This window comes from Cyprinus carpio, chromosome A13 (assembly GCF_018340385.1).
Source record: "Cyprinus carpio isolate SPL01 chromosome A13, ASM1834038v1, whole genome shotgun sequence".
NCBI classification, from domain to species: domain Eukaryota; kingdom Metazoa; phylum Chordata; class Actinopteri; order Cypriniformes; family Cyprinidae; genus Cyprinus; species Cyprinus carpio.
This window is the reverse complement of record NC_056584.1, coordinates 22,602,607-22,615,748: the sequence shown is the minus strand read 5'-3', so window position 1 is coordinate 22,615,748 and position 13,142 is coordinate 22,602,607. Positions and strand designations below refer to the sequence as shown.

Here is a 13,142-nt window from a genome sequence, read left to right as displayed (position 1 = left end):
GTTGGAGAAATGTTTTGAGCAGAAAACATAAGCGAGAACATTCATGCGATTTAAAAGGGACAGTTATTTATGATGAATGCTGCTCTCCTGAGAGTCTGGCAGACCAGTTCACAGATCTAAAGTGTACCAGACCTCAGACACGCTAAGAATCGCACGATGACAACTATAAAGCCCTCTACAGCTGAGCTCTGAGCACACAATGGAATTTACCTTTACCGCATTTAGCTACATATCAGTTGACACTTTACTCAATGCATGTGGAAGAGAGTAGTATTCAGGAACGGGATACGAACAAAGCGAGCATAAGTCATTTAGAGAGGTGTACTGTGGATATTTATCATTCTTAATATGTCTGCTTGTACTGAATTATATATTCATCTATAGTGGGGTTATGAATGCTGTGATATTCACAAATCTTCAACTCCATCAGCACTGGAAACTAACACGCTGATGAAATGTATGGTTACAATGTCCAAATAAGCACATGCAATTCAGTCTTTAAAGGTGACTGTTTCACTGGCCATTACTTGTCAATTCAATAATGCATGCAATTGATATTTCATAAACATTCTGGTTTGGGTTTGTTTTACATACCCAACCCTAAGTATTCAATTTCTGCAAACAATTTAGCCTGTACGTATATGCTATCTTGTATATGCTGTAGGTTATTTCAACCTTGAAAGCTGTGATATTCAATGTTATTGTTTTCTTTATGTTTTTGTTAACAATAAAAACTCTCATTATGTAGATTATATAATTTTCACCATTTAAAATGTAATCAGAAATGATGGCATCATCCTAATGTAACCACCTAATATTTGCAAAATGAATAATTTTGTAGATTTCTACTAAATTAATAAAATGTCATTTTGAATACTTAATTTAATCTTTTATATCTATGTGCATAATGAAATGCAACTGGTCTTTTCTTTTCTGCATATATTTAGAAAATTATTCACTTGCTTAGTGTCATGAAATCAGCAAAACTGCTATAATGAACCATTTTGTTTACCTAGAGCAAAACTTTAAAACCTAAAACATTAAAAGTAGTTTCTGTTTGCACTGGAAGATATGCTACTTGATATCATGCAAAAGTAACCTTTTTTTTTTTTTTTTTTTGCTGAAAATAACAAATGCTGCATCTGCAGTGAGCCATGATAAAGCAAATAGTATTTGCTTATTCAAATGATCTCAGAATGGCAGCCCATCAGTGATCAGTTAACCATGTAAAACCTGACATATTAAATGATAATCAGAAAAAATTTACAATTTAACACATAATGCAGTGCATTATAATAATGACTGAGTTGTAGAAATAAATGTCCCCCCCAAAAAAACTATGTTTTATATTTGATACATTTTAACATGTTTTTTCGAAAAAAAGATTTATGGATAACAATATAAAAGTTATTCTTATCTGTAAAGATTTTACATCAAAAAGACTGCAACCTGACGTTGGACAGTTTTACAATTATACTAAAAGCCATGTTACTTGCTAAAGAGCAAAGTCTTGATCATGATGATAATTTAGAGCCCTTAGAAATTTGTGCATCAATTATGATATAGTTGTAATATGCAGTAGGCTTTGTATGGTTAAAGAAACTTTATTAGACACTTTTTCATTGTTATTTTTTTTTTTCAGGGTTTTAAAAAATGTGCCTTACAAACATAAATACAGGAAATGCAAATCTTTTATAAAGCAATATTCAATAACTGAATTCTGAAAACACAGTGAATAAGGAGCTAAAACGACAACCAACATCATGGAACATAAAAACAGCATGGAACTGTAGCAATTTGAGAGCTTTGAGTGGCCTGACCTCGACCTGTCTCAGATGGTTTGCTTTAACTAAACTGGACTAAACTGTAGCGAGTGTAGAGGTGAAAGCTAGTATGACCTTGGGCTTGTATCACCATGGTTTGTTTTAACTGGCAGGGGGCTTTCGCACCTATTACTGAAAGCTCTAATGAGAAAAGGTCAGAAAAGCCAACCTGTGCTGAGTGGAAATGGATGGGGCAGGGCTATCTCACTGCAATTCCCCTGCCACCTGCCAGTGACTGCACAGGGGGCGTCCTGATTGCTAACAGACCCGTCTGTGCCGTGCACCCAGGTGTCTTCATTCTCACCAATCAGTCATGCACACGACACATGCTTTTTGCTACAGCACACATGCTGAGATCCACGGAGAGAGAGATTCCTTTGCTAAGTGTGTTTAGTCCTAATTCCTCTTACAGCCGCCCTGTCAAACGCAGATGTGTGTAAAAAGATGTTTGGAAAATAAGGGTGAAGGTTAGAAGAGTGTTTTTTGCTGAATTTGGCATGATAACGGTTTAGATATGAACGAAAAACATTCGGCCTGTTTGATGCCAAGTGCAGTTTGGAAATTCTCATCTGAGCTTATATATCAATATTAATAAGAAATTGTGCGGCCTGACCCGCGCTGGAACTCACACAGTGCCTGACATAAAACTTAGTACAATCTTTCCACACTAAATCTGCTTTAAACAAATAATCTCTCTCCGGTTGACTGTACCTGATAGTGATTTGAGTTTACATTGAGATTACTGCAATGAATATAACAACAAAACAATGGCGTTTACGCAAAAAAAAAAAAAAAAAAAAGCTGGTCTGTCAAAGAAAACCCAAAAAATATACCTTAATTCCCTTCACAGAGTGTTGAATCAGAGTTCAATCGACAACAGTGTCTTTGCAACAAAAATCACTGCATGATCCAAACAAAATATCACACCTGATCCAACCAAAACACATTTTTAATACACGCAGAAAAGATACTACTGACCTGATTCCAATTGCATGCAAAAACCTCCCTGCTATCCTTCTCAGATCTATAGCAAGTGCTTTTACAAAGTGTCATTTCTGAAATCATTGTCAGCTGTTGTTTCTACTAGCCTGTTGTATATGTCATCATTCAGCTTCATTCAATCCTTGATCTGACATTTTCGGTATTACAAAGGTCTCTGACAAGTCCTCAGAGATTTCTGCCTTTCAAACATTTATTCCCCCATAAAATGATCTGAACATTTGGGACAATGTCTGTGTGTGTGACTATGAAATCTGAAATTGGACACTGGATTTACAAACAGGGAAAGCACAGCTGTTGAAAGTGATCAATAAAACCATATGCTTGGCTGATTGTTTGCCGGACCATCCTGTCTCTCAGCATTTGAAACCTATGCGTTTCTGGAACACGCAGCAATGATTACATCACTGCATTTGTTGGCGTACCTATGAATCCTGGACATCAATGAGACAAAACATCTCAATATAGTTCTTAAACAACATAAAACCAAATTATAAATACAGAAAGCACCCAAAAGAACAGTCATAAACACACCATGTACAAGACTAAAGCTCCCTACTGACTTTAATAGTTTGTTAAAAAACCTACAATCTCAGAAAAAAGGTACAAAACTGTCACTGGGGTTATACACTTTCAAAAGGTACTTATATGTACTTTAAGAAATACTAATATGTACCTTTAAGGTACTAATGTGTACCATTTAGGTATAACTAATGTACAAAAAGATGTACCTTTTAGTTTTTGTGCCTTAGGGTAGGCCTACCACCCCAGTCACAGCTTTGTATCTTTTTTTCTGAGCGTGTATATGTTATAACCTATTTGATGAAATTCTAAGGCAAAAAAAAAAGCCTAACCATGCTATACACTGTATTAGCTCAGTATCTGCATGTTGCTGTAATTTCTTACCTGTTAATGTGACGTCGCTGTAGATGTTGGAGAGCTGTTCTTTCAATAAGACCTGTTGCATCTGAGCCGCTTTCTCCCGCTGCAGTTCCAGCATCATGTCTGGGTGGCTGGCCAGCTTGCAACCCTTTTGTTTGTCCAGAGCGAAGTCACTGCGCACTATGTCTGCATGGAAACCGCAAGAATGCTTTTGGAGTTCTTTGTGCGTATCTGCCCATCAAGAGGACAAACTAACCACTAAAAGCGCAATGTAACCATGCATGTGGTTTGCATTGTGGACATGTTTACTAGATACTCAAAATGTATTTCTTTCTCTTCCATGTTTATTGAAAAAAAGTCTGGGTAATTAAAAAGCCATTTCTTTTCAACAGGCATGCACTAAACAAATGAAATGCATCAATATTTATTCAGATATATTTTTGGTTTATACATGCACATTTTTGTTTCACATAGTATGACACCGCTTTAATATCTTGATTCCAAACAGTATTTCTAGAATATAGTTAAACTTTCCATCAAGGTTTCCGATCTCAAGTCATGGAGTGCACAAACTTCTCAGTCAATCCTAACAATTTACGCAAAATACCTAATTGAAAACGAGCAAATCAGACCTCACCATCTTCATAGTTTTTGAGGTAATAGTCTGGTCCAGGCCCTCTAAACTTTGCAAGATTCTTCAGGTTATGAAACTGGAGAAAGTCAGTCCGTTTGCCCCCAAACCTCAAATAAGCTGGAGAGAGTCCCCGTGCCAGAGTGACTAAACCGCTTGGAGCTGTGGATACAGAAAGATGTAGATCACAGATCCAAAGGCTCAGAGAAACCCAAGGGCAACAACAAATGCTGCACTGGAAAAAGTCAAAATTACCAGTCCTAATTTAATTTGTCCAATCTAAATTAGTCATTTTGATTCGGTTATATTAAATAATCTAGTCAAGTTAATTTAATCATATTTTTAAATGAATAAAACATGTCAGTTTAAATGTGACCATATGAAGTTAGTTATTTAGATTACCTGATAGGACACTTTAAAGTGCATCAAATCAGAAAGAGAGGTTTTCTTTATGATTTTACACTATTAGAGTGAGGATGGACAATTAACTGTATAAATTGACTAATTTCTTTAAGGCTTGTTGTATAGGATCTATATCCTTTCAAATTATATATTACACAACATATAACCAGTGTTGGGCTCGTTACTCCAAAAATGTAATTTATTTCTTGTTACATGTTACTCCTTTCAAAAGTAATATTATTACTTTACTTATTACTTTCTGGCAACAGTAATTAGTTAAACTACTAGTTACCTTACTTTTCCTTCACACCCCACAGAAGTTGGAATTGTGTATCTTCCCCATAAAATTCTTCTAAAATGTTCGTACTTTATATTTCTGCCTCATCATCTGACCAAAATCTACATTGGATAGAAGTCAGAAGTTTTTATTGTGTATCTTTTTTGTTTGATTGTTATTTTTTTGTAAAAGTGTTGTATTAATTGTCATGTGGAGCTATAATTTCTCTGTTACCCAATTATGATTATATTTCATGAAGTATTTTATCAAAAGAAATCACATAAGTTCATAAGATTTTTAATTATAGTAATATAATTTATATTAGAATCAGAGGAATGTGGGTGGGCAAGCCATGTAATGCCAGAGTAAAGTAGTGCCACAACATACACATCTGTGTTTCTCCTGACTAAATCAGTGTAATGGCAATATTTCCATCCGCTGAATGTAAGCTTATCCCTATTCCAAGCGTTCCTGATGCACTGGTGACTTCATGTGCCTAGTGAAATTTCTGAAAATAAATCTAGGAATTATTGGATTGTTGGATTTCAGATCAGTAGGGGTTGAGGCATCAAAAGTAATTAAAAGTAACTAGCTATTTTATGGATGGTAATTTTACTGAAATCTTATTAATTAGTTACACTGCTAGTTACTGCAAAAAGTAATATTATTACAGTAACTAGTTACTGGCCAACACTGCATATAGCCTAACATACAGTATATATATATATATATAGTAGCCTATATGTACACACTGCGTCTTATTTTACCAGACGATGAAAAGTCTGTAATGCCGACACGAGAAAACGTAACAAGGCAATAATATCTCAAAGCTCATCAATAATTATAAACTCCTATTTTATTTTTGGGATATTTTCTCCAGTCTTTTTTATTTGTCTGGAGCGACCTGGTTTTCAGCATTAGATTGTGGCATAACTTTCTTATGGAAAGTCACAGAGTGACGTGCATCAGATTTAGTGTGATGTACGATTGGTTTTAGGCCGCAGTCAGTGGTGAAATCAACAGCAGATTATTTCACACAGAGCTGCAGCCTGTGGTGTTACACGCTCGTTTCTTTCTAAAAAAAAATTAAAAATACCAGCTTCGTTTTTAGTGCTTTCCTAAATAATGAGACATGATACGGTACCAGTCGTAAAAGAGAAGCTGTAAAAGGTGCACATAAAACTAGGCCCACTGCGCAAATATTCTGCCCTCGAGCGTAGACAACTTAAAAAACAACACATAAAATCAAAGAAGAATAAAATCAAATTAAATTAAAAATGAGTGAAACAAAATAAAATTAATATACTATGTGAATTGTTTAACATTATTTTGTGAAAAGCAAAACAAGCTTAATTACCACAAACTTTAATCGGCTAAGCCTGTGTTTGGCCGGTGGGCCGAAACTGGTTTTTAGAAAATACATTTTGGAGAAAGAGAAAACTGAAGCAAGTATAGCGGCACACAAACTTACATTTCGCTCATCTGGTGTCACGTCCAATAATGTGAATAATTACATTTAATCAGACAAGGCATGAAGCATAACTAGCATGTTATTTTGGGATAATTACAACGACTAGAATCTAACATTTTAAAAGAATGTTTATATATATATATATATATATATATATATATATATATATATATATATATATATATATATATATATATTTGTGCAGCTTAGGACAGATTAATAGCGATAATGATTGCAAAATATTAACATACAAATACTTTAACATAATGGTAGCCTATTATTGTTACAATCAGCATTAACATTATGTGAACCTTATTTTGAACGCATGCATGCGCATATCATTAGCTAAACATTATTAAATATCACATCAAATCTGTTGAACGGCTGTTCACAAACCATATAAGATTGTAAAAATAGCATGAAATCGAATGTTGTGGATATAAATGTTCAAGTGGTCATGTCAAATTCCGCTTTTATTCAGTCCTGGTTTCTTTCCATAGGCTATATAGAAAGAAACGACGTAGCCTTAACGCAACTTAAATGTAAAACCCAAACAAGCCCCGTTGACTGCTCTGCAATAACTTGCACTGAACACGACAGAAAACTAACAATAAATGCCACGAAAGCAGACTGGGGTTCGGATTTATGTGGGTCGCTTCTTAAATTCTTTTTTTTTTTTCTCCAACACCTCACCCTTACTATAAGAATAATTATTTGGTAATATATCGATAGTAAACACTACATTGATACTGAAACCTGTTCGGGGCTATGAAAGACACTTACATTTCGGTTCTCCGTTTGGTTTTGTGTCTTTTCTCCTTTGGGGGCTGGAACACTCATATTCACTTCCAGGTCAAGCCCTGGTGTGCAAATTAACACAACCATTCAAATCTGCGTGTATATTCAGGTTTCGCGCTCTAATATATAAATTCATATTCGTATGTGGAGTGGAGAGATGGGCTCACGGGCGAAGCTCATCCCACAACACCATTTCACTGGGATTCAACAGATGGTTTTTTTGTTGTTGTTGTTGTTGTTTACATTGCGCGTAAACATGCTGAATTCTACTTTACGCGTAAAATGAATGTTCGAACGTTCGTATATAGATATGATAGGCTGCACTGGTATTTTACAAGATAAAAGTATAAGCTGCATAGATAATCTGTCTCTTTCCTATTCCCAAAAAGTGCAAACCAAACATGAAGTTTATCTGTGAAAAATAAACGTCTAATAAGAGCAAATGGGTTTGGTATTAGCCCATCTTTAGAAAAATATGGTACTGTGTAAAAAATGTGTATTCAGGACGTTGGTCGATAGATTCAAACATGGTAAAATAGCAGTATTAGGTGTTTGGGCAGTTATATGTTATTGGAAAGATTCACTGATAATGTCTAGTAGCGTTCCTGTTGGAAAATCCAGCTGAAGCCTGGTAGCTGTGTTTGAAACATGGACGATGGTTTCTAGCTGGTCATCCAGATGACCACTTTAAGATAGTATGTTGCTAATCCAACATGGTTAACCAGTTTGGACCAGCTTTAAACCAGCTACCTTGTTCTAAAACACACCTATTGGACTGCTTCTCCAGCAGGATCTTCCTAAATCAACACAAACACATCAGCATCATCAAAGCATCATCATCAGGCGTAGGGTGTAATTGCAAAACTGCAATACCTTAAGAAGTCCAGCCAGCCATCCTTTATGATAGAGGGATCCAACTGCAAGGAGAGGAAGTTGTCATTCAAAACTTTCACCGGGCTTCGCGTATTCACGTCCAGTAAAATCAAGGTTCTCTCCAGAAAGCTCTGTCTCTTCCCTCCGGACACTGGTCTCCTGTAGGTAACGGCGGAGGAAATGAGAGACTGGAGTATCAGTGCCAACCACAGTGACGAGCCGAACACTGGGCAGAGGAACTGCCTGGGCATCTTCTGTCCTCAAGCACCGAGCGGAGCGCAGTGAGGGAGATCCAGCAGAGATCTCCTTATAAAACCCGATCAAAAAGCACCTGAAGTGTTTTTATGCCCCTCCTTGAGCGAGGATCACTGGTGTCTCTTTCAGCCCCCCCGTCTTCAGCTGTTTTGGAGTTAGCTGGAGTAAACTCACGCCCCAGGGCCAGCCTCCATCACACTGCTGCCCCTGCACCGCCCTCTGTAGTAACGCAACAGCTCTTAAAGGTAAGATGACTCTCTTCTCCGAGTGTGGGATGTCTGAACCGTAAGTGCTGTCTGCACCAAAAAAAAATAAAAAATATATATAAAAATAATTGCGACCAGAAATGTCGTGGTTCTTTATTGTTCTTTGGTTGGTGGTTAGCAGTTCTTTGTAATTCAGCAAAGAATCCTTTTTTTATCCAAAGTCAGCAGGATTTCTTTCTTTATTTTAAAAATGTTCTCCAATGGAGTCAATCTATAAAGTCAATTGGAACTTTTATTTTTAAAGGCTTGTTTTCTGCTATTATATTTTGTTTGTTTGCCCCCCACATTAGTTTTCAAGATGAATTACTAAAAATACAGTACGTAATTTTGATTTAATCGTCTAAAAAGAAGAGTGACGGTCATATGATCACATGTAGATTAATCAGCTGTTCACCTTATTTTAAAACTTAGTCCTGTTATCGTTATCCTCGAGCAACTGACTTTTTTGAGCCAGAATGACTACAAATAGTGAATGAATCCGCTTATTTTTAACACGTTTACGTAAAGAGAGTTAAAAGTTGAGCTCTCTGCCTGTTTTTTTTTTTACAGATGAACTTTGCATAGATTTGCAACTGAATGGGGTTATAAAAATATAAAAAATATATAAAAAGGTTTTGTGTTTTTCGTCTCCGCCGTGCCATTTACAATTTGATATATTGATCTATTGATTTTCATTTACACGTTATTTTATATGAGGTGTAAATATGAGGTTTTCTTCAAAAGGACTGGATTTTTTTAGACAGTTTATACAGATAAAAGCTTATAAAAATCATGTGATGGAAAATAATAAATAGGCTAACTAAACAATGCTGAAGTTTAAAATACAATGTGTATGTAGGCTATAGCCTACAATAATAATCGTTACGTATTCATAGGAGAAAAATATATTATTTTCCCCGAGAAAGAAAAACAAACACCTGACAAAATATCAGTAACTTGCTGACATAAAAGCCTCTCTCTTTTTTAATGAAACTGTGTTTATTGTAATTATCCACATCGGGACAGGAAGCAAACAATTTAGCATTGAGATCACGAAACTCTAAATAATAATAATAATAATTAAGTCATCTCGTGTTCCCCTATCGGGTCCTTGTGTCTAATAAAAATTCTTGATTTATCTTTGTGAAATATTCGTTTACAATTACACCAGCGCGAACTAGTTTTCCATCTTTTCGATAAAATAATTGTAGGCTATAGTGCATTTTTAAAATATAGAATTCCAGAGCAACACAGATCTGACGCTGTACTTTGTCTTAAATTGCTTTATGCACTGCATAGCTTTGCTATTAAATGTGAATATAAAATGCTGAACATATGGTTTAGCCTATAACAATTCGGTTTTATGAGTAGGATGCATCTTTTGACGTGACACACCAGCCGTGCTGTCATTTCAACTGGTGAATGGCATAAGTCATGCTATTATTAAACCTGAGACGTGCACAGTTCAATGTAGACAATAAAATAATGCTCTCTCACCTCACTCAGGACACTGTTCTCTAATAACGGGAAGCATAGGATTTTTCCTCCTGTGACTGACACTTTGGCCTAACATCCCGCGCGTCCTGCGACAGTCCACAGTTTGCAGAATAAATGAGAATAGAACAAAACAGAAAGAAAATAAAACTCTGTGCTGTTTTTACAGTATGTTTCTTGGCAGCAAACCAGACAGGGCGCCTCTCTTTAACCTCAGATTTATGGCAAGATTTATCAAGTTTTTATACGAGAAATCTTTTGAAGTTCATTTTTTAGCTTTCTAAAACTGGAACTCGCCGTTTCAGAGATTAGTGGGAGTAAATATATCAAAATAGGGGTTAACATTCAGTTTTGTAGTTTAATGTGAAACAAAACAATATAGGCTATAACGTAGTTCAGACTTTGAATCTGTTGCTCCCATTCTGATAAAAGTGTGAGGTTAAACTTTTATAACACATTTTTAGCTATAAATACAACATTGATAAATTTCCAAAATAATCTAAATAAAACATTCAAAGTATAGTTCTTTCTTCAGAATAATTATTTATTTATTTATTTATTTATTTATTTTAGAATGCATTTAATAAAACAAACACTTTTCAACTTCACTTAAAAAAACAAAACACAAAAAAAAAAACATTTAATTTCTGTATAAAAGTTTTAGGTTATGACAATAATTACGCACATTATTAATTATTAAAATGATGACAATAAGATTATGTTGATTAGATACGAAGAGAAATTTCTCAAACTAAAGCTCAAAATTCTTTACATTTCACTGCTTTATATTAGCCATATAAAACACTATTACAATTATGTATGCATATAGGATAGTATATTTCGTTTGGGTCATTTGTTAAAGTTCCCAGGCGAAGAAAAAAAACGAGTCAACAAATAACTGAACCTTTTTAGTTATTAATAGAATAAAATGGAAATGTCCACTCACCTGGTTTAAAGCACATGTACACTATTAAGGATCTCATCCTGTCGGAACATGAAATGTTTATTTTGAGCAGAATTTAAACAGGATTATATGAAAGTATAAAGTAATTCCCTGTAATCATAAACTGCATTAGACTAAACAACTAAATAATATGCACAAATGTTTGCATACATTTAATTTTCTTTATTCTTTTCATTTATGAATTGGTATATTATTTGTGTTGTGATTCTCCCTTTCCCTCTCACACAACAATAGAAAAATTGTTGAGTATTTTAGAGACTTTTAGTGAAACCATCCGAGCACGGCACTCTTACTGTTTCAAACAAGCTCACAAGGACATGCAACATTTCAACCAAGTGGACCATCAGTAATTTATTAGTAATTTAAAAGTTTCCTGAGCCTGCTAACTGTCCTGTGAGCCCTCACTGCAGACCGTCGACAAGGTCAAGGCTTTACATACGAGTCCCTCTGAATATCTACGAGCCGTGAACAATAAGAGAGAAAGAAAAAAAATCCACATATTTGTCTCTGATTTACGAGGTGGAAGCGAGTGGCGCTGAGCAGACGAAAGTGGTTAGCATACACAGCCAAACATCTCCAAATTCTTCTTTTTCTTAGTTTTATCTCACCCATAAACCGCTCAGAATGGTGTTCTCTATCATCTGTGCCATTGGCTGTCTGCTTGAGGCCTAGCTCCAAACACCTAGGGCATAAAAGTAAGCGTTTATGAGACCACAACTTATTGGCTTCACCCCGCTGTTGGCGAACGGAGTTTATTTATTTATTTATTTATTTATTTATTTATTTATTTATTTATTTATTTATTTATTTTGTATGATTTAACAAAAAACCCACAGAACGAGATTCTTGCTTTTGGGACCCAAAACGGCTAGACATGCAAATAGGTGAAGTTTGTGTTATAAAATGTGATTTAACTAAAAATTGTCTTATAGATGTTTAATATCTATAAACTTAACTGATACGCAAGGTCTTCCTATTCGGTTTTATGTGTTCAGAGCCATCATTTCATATGTAGAGCCACCATTCAAGCATTCTCAAGAGAAGAAGAAAAACTAGGCTACCAGGAGACATTTGTACATATCTTATACATATATGTAGTAAATATAAATAGTAATATAAATATAATAGTGAATATGCCAGTATTTATGAAGGTGTTTTGCGTGATTGCAATTTTACATTTTATTTCATTAGTCAAATAGAACAAATCGCTTGTCTAAAATTCTCCATCATTTACTTACCAGTCAAGGCAAATTGTTATGTAGTGCCACCTTGTGGTGATAATTCGTTATGACTCAACTCGTTAGCTTTTATTCCACATAAAAGGATTCAAGGATTCAAAGAGTTTATCGTCATGTGCACAGTGAGGAAAACAAGTTTCCCTGTACAATGAAATTCTTAATTTGCTGTCCACATTGAATGCCAAGACAAGTGCAAACTATGTAGAAAAAGATAAAAAACAGACATACATACAAACAAACGTAATAAAGTATAGCTATGTTGCAGAAGTAGAAATATAGAAAAGTTGAGTTTGCATTGAGTTTGAATAGAACATCTATTGCCTTTTTGTACGGTAAGTAACTTAAGGATACATTACTTTAAATTGCCTTTATTTACCCCACCATAAGGACAAATATTCCCGTGGCATTCACTAAGAATATACAGATTAATACTACTACTACCACTAATATAAAATGTACTTTTATTACATGAAAATTTGTGTTTCAATAAAACTCAGACATCTGATATTTTGGACCTCGTGTTGCTGGTTTGATTAAAACAATTGATTTCAGTCTTCATATGCAGGCCCAGAGGACCACCAGCCAACCCCCCACCACCCCCCCCCACCCCCAACCAGCCAATTCAGAGCCTGTCAATATAAAACGACAAAGACTACTTTAAAAATTATTACTTTAGAGTAATACTTTGATTACCAAACAATTTTACATTATATTAAACCTTAATTATTACATTTAATATTAAATTAAGAAATGCCCTTTTTAAGAAAGTTCTTTATGTTTAAATATCTGT

The 13,142-nt window shown here is 34.9% G+C and overlaps 1 pseudogene; it reads right to left on the bottom strand.

Moving 5' to 3' along the window:
- The window catches only part of LOC109078990, a 62,368-nt pseudogene extending 53,639 nt beyond the window's left edge, over positions 1-8,729 (bottom strand).
- Between the last annotated feature and the right edge of the window lie 4,413 nt (positions 8,730-13,142).